The sequence below is a fragment of the Mytilus californianus genome, unplaced genomic scaffold (assembly GCF_021869535.1).
Source record: "Mytilus californianus isolate M0D057914Y unplaced genomic scaffold, xbMytCali1.0.p SCAF_10, whole genome shotgun sequence".
Taxonomy (NCBI): Eukaryota; Metazoa; Mollusca; class Bivalvia; order Mytilida; family Mytilidae; genus Mytilus; species Mytilus californianus.
Window position 1 is genome coordinate 53210906 of NW_026262582.1, and position 11289 is coordinate 53222194.

The 11289-nt window shown below is 32.5% G+C and overlaps 1 long non-coding RNA gene across 1 annotated transcript; it reads left to right on the plus strand.

The window, feature by feature from the left end:
• Positions 1-439: 439 nt before the first annotated feature.
• Positions 440-4231, plus strand: LOC127718846 (uncharacterized). Its single transcript, XR_007989974.1, has 2 exons — positions 440-624; positions 3915-4231. It is a non-coding gene; the product is annotated as an uncharacterized LOC127718846 (long non-coding RNA).
• The last annotated feature ends 7058 nt before the right edge of the window (positions 4232-11289 follow it).

Genomic DNA, 11289 nt, shown 5'->3' on the forward strand with positions numbered 1-11289 from the left:
AAAAACTGAGTCGGAACCTTTTATTTTCCTAAAGAAATCAGTGGGATGCGAATGTGCTAATTTTTCGTTGGAGTTCCTGTCAATATAATGCTTCCATGGTTATAGTAATCTCAGTCCCGATTAACATTTTTTTTTGCTTTAATTTTGTATATTGTATATGATAGGTTGGTTTCCTCCGTTAAACATTCAATATGCCTTCTTAATATACAAAGTATCGTTAAACTTTTCAAATAACGGTCGGGTACCAGTCTATGTATATGAATGATATGTTATATGACTTTTCCTATTTAGAATAAACAATTATAATTTAAAGATTAAATTATCATCCTATTCGTATAAATTGATAAAGATAATGACTGGCATACTTCAGGATAAGAAAATATTTAGATATGATTGTCCTGATTAATTTTACATGTACTATCGAAAAACACGTGTCCCTTTTCACATACTGTATGTGTACAATCACCGCATGAGTCTATACACAAAATGCATATAAAGGTAGTCGTTGTTGTTTTTGCATTGTGTCATTTATACTATGCTGATGCAGATGCTGACCCTGCAAATTTAGAACAAGTTTTTAAAGACATGGATACAAACGGGAACAATAAAGTAACAAAGAAAGAGGTGAGACTGTTCTTCAATATATATAAGGGTCTGGATTGGGCTCCTTCATTTCTTTATTTTATTTTACCATTTTTCTCTATTCTTTCTTTAATTTGCCCATTATTCTCTATTCTTAATATTTTAAAAGTACCGCATTATTCTCTATTTTTTTCTTTTTTTTTACCTATTTTTCTTCATGTTTTTGTCCCTTTATTCTGCTCTTTTTGTCCATTATTCTCTATTCTGTAAAACCCATCCAGACCCTCATATATCAGGTCTTTGGTATCTCAATGTAGACGTTATATTAAAGCTGTCTTTTTCTACCGGAAGAATTGTAACAGTAAATTCAGTCCGGTAGTAAAATTTGTCTCCTGGACTTTTTTCCCTAGGTAATCAAGTCCATGACCATAATTTTCCTAGGAATGTAAGTCCCAAGATAAATTTTCCTCGGAAAATAAGCCCATAGCTAGTGAAATATGTCTGGCACTTATTTTTCTAATAATAAAAGACATGGACGTTTTTATTACATTGGAATGTTAATGAAATGGACATGATTTCCTAGGAAAATTAGTCTGGGGACATAAATTTTATTAAAAGATTATGGCACAACTGTTAAACAAATTATTAAAACATAACAATTAAAAATTCCATTGTTCACATGTAAATCGTTTCTTTCCTTACAAATTTTCCTAGTAAAATAAAACATGGACGTTTTTACCTAGGAATATTACCCGGACACATTTTACCAGGACTAAGAGATCTCTTACAGAATATGCTAAACAAAAAATATAACACATACTTTAAAATAAGAATTAACTTTCAAAAGGGAATACTCATATTTCATGAAATACAGTTGAAGCATCAATAAGCTTTGGCACATTTCAGTAAGATATAAAAATAAACAATAGCACATGTGCTGTGTTTCACTAGGCTTTTTTTCAACGCCTAGACGAATCGGGTTCAGCAAACAAAAAGTATTCCAAATTGCCAATATTGTATTTTCCAATAGATTTCACTTCCCTAGTTTCTGACAAATATCAGTGGTTCACACCATAATAGTGAAAAACACGAACTTTGCAAGTAGATTTTTGGTAGTCTAAACGACTGTAAATTAGAATATTTGATATGAGATGTACAAACGTATGACCATTTTTGAAACACTGAACAATTGTACCAAAATACATTCGGACTAATAATACTAGCTTGGGAGGGAGAAGGTGGCACTTCGAACATTTTGTGGTAGGGGTGAGCAGGTCAGTACCCAACTCTATTCATTTATTTTGAACAGCAAAAATACACACCCTATCACACATTCGTTTACAAAAAATATACCTATGACTATCAGGCTTACGCTATTTCATGGAGAGATAAAAAGATTTGACAACTATATGACGCATTTATGACTAGTTATAATCGCTTCTGTGAAAAAATCGACATCTGATTAGATTCAATTACTTATCAGCAATCTTGTCATATATGTCATCGTAAATTCTCGACCTTAACACATGTCATGAAGCTGGAAAAACTTAAAGTGACTTATTTCAGTGGTTCATCCCTACCGCACATTACACAGTAAGGCATCCGCCCGAAATACTACAACAGTTTTTTTTATGCATGCTAATAAAGCATTATTAGGATATTTCTTTAATTTACATTTAGATATTTTCCTCATTAATTTAGAGTGTTATAAATTAAAAATGTCAATAGAGATATGCTGAAAGTGTTGATATGTCATGACATGTCAACATAAGGTATGTTGGAATTGTTGATATGTCGTGAATATGTTGGAAATGTGGATATGTCGTATTCTGGTAGTGTTGATATGTCGTGACTATGCTGGAAGCCTTCACTTGATATTTCGTGACTATGATGGAGGTCTTGATATGTCTTGACTATGCTTGAAGTGTTGATATGTCGTAAGCTGGTATTGTTGATATGTCGTGACTATGCTCGAAGTGTGGATATGTCGTATGTTGGTAGTGTTTATATGTCGTGACTATATTTAAAACGATGATATATCGTATGTTTGTAGTGTTAATATGTCGTGACTATGCTTAAAATGTGGATCTATCGTATATTGGTAGTAGTGTTGATATGTCGTGACTATGTTGGAAGTGATGATATGTCGTGATTATGTTGGAAGTGGTGATAAGTCATTTGTTGGAAGTGTTGATAAGTCGTATGCTAGTATTGTTGATATGTCGTATGCTGGAAGTGTTGATATGTCGTAGGCTGGTAGTGTTGATATGTCGTATGATGGTAGTGTTGATATGTCGTATGTTGGTAGTGTTGATATGTAGTGACTATGCTGGAAGTGTTGAAATGTCGTGACTGTGTTGGAAGTGTTGAAAAGTCGTATGTTGGAAGTGGTGATAAGTCATGTGTTGGAAGTGTTGATAAGTCGTATGCTGGAAGTGTTGATATGTCAAAAGCTGGTAGTGTTTGATATGTCATGACTATGCTGGTAGTGTTGATATGTCGTGATTATGCTGGAAGTGTTGATATGTCGTGACTGTGTTGGAAGTGTTGAAAAGTCGTATGTGGGTGGTGTTGAAAAGTCGTGAGCTGGTAGTTTTAATATGTCGTATGCTGGTAGTGTTTATATTTCGTATACTGGTAGTGTTGATATTTCATTTGCTGGTTATGTTGATAAGTCGTATGCTGGAAGTGTTGATATGTCGTATGCTGGTAGTGTTGATATTTCGTTTGCTGGTTATGTTGATATGTCGTATGCTGGAAGTGTTGATATTTCATATGCTAGTAGTGTTGATATGTCGTAGCTGAAAGTCGTTACTATGCTGGAAAGGTTTGTTATGTCGGGACTATGCTGAAAATGTTGATATGTCGTGATTAAGTCGGAAGTGTTGATAAGTCGTATGTTGGAAGTGTTGGTAAATCGTATGTTGGTTGTGTTGATATGTCGTATGCTGGTAGTGTTGATATTTCGTTTGCTGGTTATGTTGATATGTCGTATGCTGGAAAGTGATGATATTTCATATGCTTGTAGTTTTGATATGTCGTAGCTGAAAGTCATGACTATGATTGAAGTGTTGATATGTCGTGACTATGCTGGAAGTGTCGATATGTTGTATGTTCGAAAGATTTGATATGTCATTACAATGCTGAAAGTGTTGATATGTCTTGACTAATATGCTTGAAGTGTTGATAGCTCGTATGTTGGAAGTGTTGATATGTTTTAACTCTGAAAGTGTTGATATGTCGTGATTATGCTTGAAGTGTTCATATGTCGTATGCTGGAAGTGTTGCTATGTCATGACATTTCTTGTTAACCTGACTTTTTTACGTTGCAGGTATCAAAATACTTGCAGACAAAAGGACTTGGTCTAGAGCCAGATTCTGACGATTTCAAACGGATTGTGCAATCTTTCTTTGATTCGTATGACAAAAATAAGGACAAAGCTATAACAGTAGACGAATTTGCTCCCAAGAAGGATGAACTGTAATGCATATGAATAACACAACAAAGGAACGTTTAATACAAAATCTGCATGTTCTATATGTTTTTGGAAAAATAACATACGTAAGAATAGAGTGAACAATCTTATAATATTTCGTGAGAGATTTTCACCAACATTATTATTTTCATTAAAAAGAAATGGTACCTCAACACATATGTTTATCATGTTTACAAATACGTCAATAATTAACACGTTTACTCGCATATTTTAAGTTCTTTCTTCCAAGGAGGTGAAATTATTTATATTTCTAACACATCCACTCGCATACTTTTAGTTCTTTCTACCAGGGAGGTGATATTATTAATATTTCTACATAAGCAACTAACTAACTGCTCACCTGATTTTACAAACAAAAAAGGCAAAAGAAAAATTCAACTTGAATCAACAGACGGACGTCATTTTGACCGATTCTGACTTTACTATCATGCTTATAATTTAGTGCGCCAGACGCAGGTTTCCTCAACTAGAGATTACTTAGTGGCACACGAATAAAAACAGTTGAAAGGCCAAAACCAATATACAGCGTGTAAAAATTTATTGCAAATGCATATATTACTAAATGAAGAGACCTGATAATGTCCTTCATATAACATGCACTGTGTATTTTGTTGTCATTTACGTTGGTTTATGGAGTTAAGAAACCATTAATAAGGATTTTTTGGGGTGTAAAATCAACGAATTTTCTGTTTAACATGTACCTAAACAAAAAAAAGGGAAAACCCATTCAACCAATAACGCCTCACATCGTGATTCATGTGGTATCTTTGGGGTTCAAGATAGGTTTCATTGAAAATTTTACGGACGCCATCACGAGTTGGTTGACAGTTATTGAAATTCTGTTTAACAGGTGACAACGGGTATGTTCCAATGGTCGAAATCACAATCTCGTCCTCTTTTCCTCTACCGAATTAGACTAATTTAATATCACTTGTTTTGTACGTACATGAACAATACGATGGAGCAAGATCTGCTTAACCTTCCGGGGCACCTGAGATCACCCGCGGTTTTGGGTTTTTTGCCATGGCATTGTCAGTTTGTTTTCAACTTATGAGTTTGAATTTCCCTTTGGTATTTTCACCTCTCTTTTAATCGAGTCGTGATATTATCTGGTTTACTGACGAATTTCTAGTAAAGATAAGGGGGATAATTTATTTTTGATAATTTTTAAGAGGCGGATTTTAGAAGCTTTTTTTTGGAAATCTGGTGACAAACAGTTACATGTACGAATAGAATTCTTTAATATTTGGCACGTTCTACAAATTTAAAAGACTCTATTGTTTGTAAGTTCACATGAAAGCTTCAGATAAATAGAAATAATGGAATCAAATTAAAATGAAAGCAGAATTAAAATATAGCGTTATAATTTTCCTTTAAATAAAGAAAGTGACGAGAATAGCAGGCTTTAATATAAAAAAAAAAGGAGATGTGGTATGATGGCCAATTGACTAAAATGTTTCGTTTGACCCTCCCTCATACATTCAATCCCAATAAACTTATTTGAATGCCCAAAATTGTATATAATGTTAAAACTCCTTTTTATAAGATGTGTTTTGTTGAGATTGAATATTCAACTTGGACGTTAGAGTCAACATTGCAATCTGGTTGGCTGAAATTTAAACAAAAATCTATCACAGTAGCGCGGTAAAACAAACGACACTAGGTAAGATTTAACTTTCAATCAAGGACCGAAGCTCATAAACTCGGCAATCAGATCTTTGGGAAGTTTTGAGAGCCGACAACCTGACGATGGTCAAGTATTGCGATTGGATCGTGAGGGATATGGTTTCAGATCGCGAGAACAGTTAGGTACAATTCAAATTCAAAATCTGTAAAAAATATTTTTATTGAGATGATTATGTTAACTAATTTGCAGACAAAAATTCGAGTATTTCCAATAAATTTATTTACTGTCATATTTGATCGTAAAGACAGTTGGATACAATTTCAACTTCAAAATCTGTGGAAAATATCTTTTACTAAGAAGCTTATTGGAGTAAAATATCTATTTGGATAAGTAAACACATTTCTTATTGCTCACACATTTTACCAAAACCTAATAAAATAAGTAATGTCTAGTTTTATATGTCAATTTTGTAATGTTTATGAAGTTTAACATTAATGTCAATGATGGCATTTCTGCACTTAAGTGACAGAAACATAATGAAGGAAAATAATATTAACAGACGCCAAATAATGGCTCTTATCATACCGACTCCTTTGCATAGTAGAACTTAGAGCAATCTAGTGAATAAAGAATTAGCCTTTACGGTTTAAATTTTAATCTAGTTAAGTACATTGTTGAATAACCAAATTGTTCTTCTAAAATGTAATTATGAAAGGGAAAAATTGAGAATAGAAGTAAAGTTATCAAATTTGACATTAAAGTATTTTATCTCTTAGGAACGCATATTTTCTTTGGTAATTGACAGTTTGTAGTACTGTAGCTTAATATGCTATTCATTACTAATAATCTGTCAAATTAACAAAACTCTAGTGAATTAATGAGAACTTAGGTATGATTATGAGATATAATATATATACTAAGCCTTTTACATTTCAAAGTCAAGAATTTATCTTGGTAATTGATCATAATTAAAAATTTTAAAAATAAGTGAAACTTACGGTCATTCAAAGATTAAACTTAACAGTAAATGTATGATAATTTATATTAAAGGTCCATATATAACATCATCCGTTGTCTGTTCACTAATGTCCATCCCACGGAACAGTATCTTTCTAATCTCACAAAATAGCAGCCCTGATGACTCACATATAATTACATTACATTTAAAAGGCAATATGAGCAACTGTAATCACTAATCTACAAACATGGCCAATGTTGCTAAAATAGAACACAGGTGTAAAATGCAAATTTGACTTATATCTCAAAAACTAAAGCAGCTAGAACATACCTGTTACGGTGAACATGATCAACAATTTTCCATATTTTTTTTAGATAATTAGTAACAACATTAACGGTACCAATTTTTCTGCACCAGATGCGTATTTCGACAATAAATGTCTCTTCAGTGATGCTCGATGTCTAAATATTTGAAAATCCAAAGCTTATTAAAAAGATGAAGATCTATAATCCAAAAAGGATAAAAAAGTATAGAAAAAGTCGATTTAAATTTCGTGAATGAAGGTATATACTAAAGCTATTTGACTTGTTAGTAAAATTAAAGAATTATAACAGATTTTGTAGAAGTGTTAGAAACTGACGGCTCTTGTGTTACTTATTTTAACTTTTTAGACCATTTTTCTCTATTCTTTATCTTTTAACACCCCATTATTCTCTATTCTTTATTTTTGGCCTATATATCTCTATTCTTTTTTATTTGTCCCTTTCATTTTGCACCTTTTCACCATTATTCTTTATTCTGTAAATCCCTTCCAGACCCTCATGAAATAATGGTAAAAAATAACATTAGAATATTTTTTATTTCTTTTGATGTCGTTATCTTGATAGTGTGATTTTGTTTTTAAAAACAGTCCTTCAATCTTTAAAAACCATTTCTTTTTAGGGTATTTTACTGGATTAAATTTTATCAATTCACAGACACGTGTTAACTTTTTTTTATATAAGAGATGTTGTTAATACAAGTTTTTCGTACGGGGGGTGGACTAAAACATGCCATATATGACGTACACATATTCATATGGCTATACAAAGTTGTTATTTTTATAAATGTTAGGTGATTTTATATATTTTGAATTGAATTTAAAAATTGCCGGACCTCGATGGCCAAATGGTTTATCTTCTTCGTCACAATAGCCTGTCAACTCTTAGGTCGTAGGTTCAAACAGTTCTCGACTCCGAACTTTAAGGATGGCCAGTTTTCCTGCCGAAGGTTGGTGGTTCTATCCTGGTACTACGGCTTCCTAAACAAATACAAACTGACCGCCAGGATATATCACTTAAAAACGGCGGTAAACACCAACAAACATGCAAAACATTCAACATCGATAGGTACTATCAAACTACCATTATACATACATGTATAATAAAAACTACATGGCGTTTACTTCACGATGAAATGGAATGTGGAACGAATTTTAAGTTTTATCTGAAAATATGGTGTGGATACTGGCGATGACAAAATGGCTATGTTTTATTTTCTTTCCTGTCACTGTCAAATGGGTAATGAGTAACAATGTAAAAAAAAATATTTTTTATTCTTGTATGTTGTGTTCTAATGTTTTATTTTTGTGCTTTATATTTGATTTATCACAATGAACATTAGATGAGCATGCAAGTTACTGATAAAAGTATATGATTGCAGAGGTCAAATGAATTCTTGGATAAAATACACAATGGCATGTGCACTTCAATTGTCTCTGACAATTAAATAAGTTAAAACTATCTGGTCAGAACTGACTGCACATCCAATATTTTCACAAATCACACAATTTTAAATGTTATTGACAAAATAATTATTAAAACACGGTAGGTAGGTATAAAAGTACACGACTTTTACAAGGTGTTTTGTCCCTGCCAATGGTACTCGCCAGATGGCTTTATATAGCAGAGGTCCCAGACTTAACGGTGGTAGAAAACTCATCTGTTCTGAATTTTGCCTTACACGACTTTTTCCTTTTAGTTCTAGATCCATCATAAACGTGCATATGGTCCAAATGACAACAACTAATTGAATGGATACCCCACATTTCCACTTTATTGATCATTAAAAAGTTGAGATAACCATACATTTTTATAGTCGGTATAGTGTTCGGGAAAGATCGTGTTTATTGTAAAATGGTAAAATGTGAAACAATTCAAACGAAAAAAGCAACGACCTGTTGTATGACAAAACAATTAACGAAAAACAGATAAAACAGACAGCTACTATTGACAACCACATAATTAAAGACTCCTGACTAGGTTAAGGTACATATAGAATGTGGCAGGATTGAGCATATTCATGATCACTTAACCCTTACCGTTTTCAATGTAATGCCAACTTTTTCTGAGTACATTTTACCATAGCCTCGCAGTATTATGGAACATTTAGGTAGAAATAAGAAGATGTGGTATGAGTGCCAATGAGACAACTCTCAATCCAAGTCACAATGTGTAAAAAGTAAACAATTATAGGTCAAAGTACGGTCTTCAACACGGAGCCTTGGCTCACACCGAACAGCAAGCTATAAAGGGCCCCAAAATGACTAGTGTAAAACAATTCAAACAGGAAAACCAACGGTCTAATCTATATAAAAAACGAGAAACGAGAAACCCTTAAGAACCACATCAGCAAACGACAACCATTAATCAGGTTCCTGACTTAGGACAGGACAGGTGCAAACAAATGCAGCTGGTTTAAACGTTTTAAAGGGCGCCAACCTTCACCCTAACCTAAAATAGTAGTGGAACCATCATATACCAACTAACGACAGGAGACTCATAATGTTTTTGTATGCTTTCTTAGTTTTTAGCTTTTAATCATTTACGTTTTTTATGTATAATTTGTCTCACATTTAAAGTTTGATTGCAAAAAACGTTAAATGAAAAATACATAATTGATTGCAAAAAACGTTAAATGAAAAATACATAATACACCTAATGACTTATGAGCTTTAATGAAATTAAATTCTTGTCAATTGTAGAGAAAATAAAACAGCAAGGGGACGATAAAAATAATAGTTTCTAATTATATGCAATTGATAATATCTTGTTATCACATATTCTATAAAATACCTCTTCTATCTATTTTAAACTTCGGTTTCACGCCTTACCAGAAAAAAATGTTTAATTACAATTTGCATCATATTAACACGTTACAACTTTATCACCTTTGAAAAACACGATCCCAACCGGATACATTACCTACTGTCACAAATGTACGGTTATCTTAACTTTTAAATAATCAATAAAGGAGAAATATGGGGTATTCGTCAACAAAACAAAATTAATCAAAGTACTGAAGTACTGAACATCGGATGACTACAAGTTCTTGTGGATGGTCACAAGCACTTGTCTCAGAAAAAAAATCACATCGCTATACCTGAAAGTGAGGTTAATATACAGATATTGTTTTTTCTTAGACAAGTTCGTTCGTGGATGATAAATAAATGACAGGGAATTCAACCTCACCGTAATAAATATGATATTGAAGTGATACAAATCAGTATACTCTGGTTTGTTGTTATATTTTATATTAATATTTGTATATTATAGTTACATATATATATATAATTTTCAACCATCTGTATATCATTCTATTCTACTATATTAATGATAGTGCAGTACAAGTGCATGGTGGACATTTTTATGTAATAATTCGATTTTTCTAATAGATTGGATTTGAGTAGGCATATTTTCCCGCCAAACTTTCAATCTCCCATACAGAGTTATCGGTCCTTGAGAGAGATCGAGTACCGATAACTCTGCATGAGAGATTGCAAACGTTCTTCAGATAGTCTTCCACATGCGTTAACACACATTTTCTGTACGTGTGAATAGATATTAAAGATCGTTTACTTATATATATATTTCTAACGACAAAACATTTTCATATTATAAATTTATGTTCTAAAAAAATATTTTTACAAGTATCCATTGAAAAAATAAATTTATAACAAGCGATAAGGAATGTTATTTTGAACTCGATAATGTCCGCGTATTTATCAAGTTTATAGATCGGTTACAATCCCAACACGGGAGTTACGTAATGGAAATCTAGACGACAGCAATACACCGGAATGCCCTCACGGTCATCCGATGTAAAAATGGAAACGGCAAGAAACAGATAGATAAGTCATATATATATTAACCACAGATTGAAAGGAGTGGATGATTATGTGGAATGACTTCAAGGAAAGACGTGGAAGTCGAGAACTGTAAAATACATGTACATGAACAGGAATTAGAACTACGGAATACATCGCATTTAAATATATCATTTAAAAAAACATAACTAGTGTGTCCTGTTTTCACTGGTTCTCATGTTTTGATTGAAATATATTATATTGATAAAAACAGAACCTATATCAATCACATACGGAAATTATTAGCTGTATACTCAAAGCATGGGAATAAGCAAGGACAACATGTACGAAAAGCTCTAATGAGCATAAACTTACAGCTAAGCATAAAAAGATACTTTCAATTGTGTTAAGTGTATACTAGTATTACTATTTTTAAATAAAAACACAAACAACATTCATAGTGACATTTCTCAGTTTTAGGTCATTTGCGAATATTAACTAT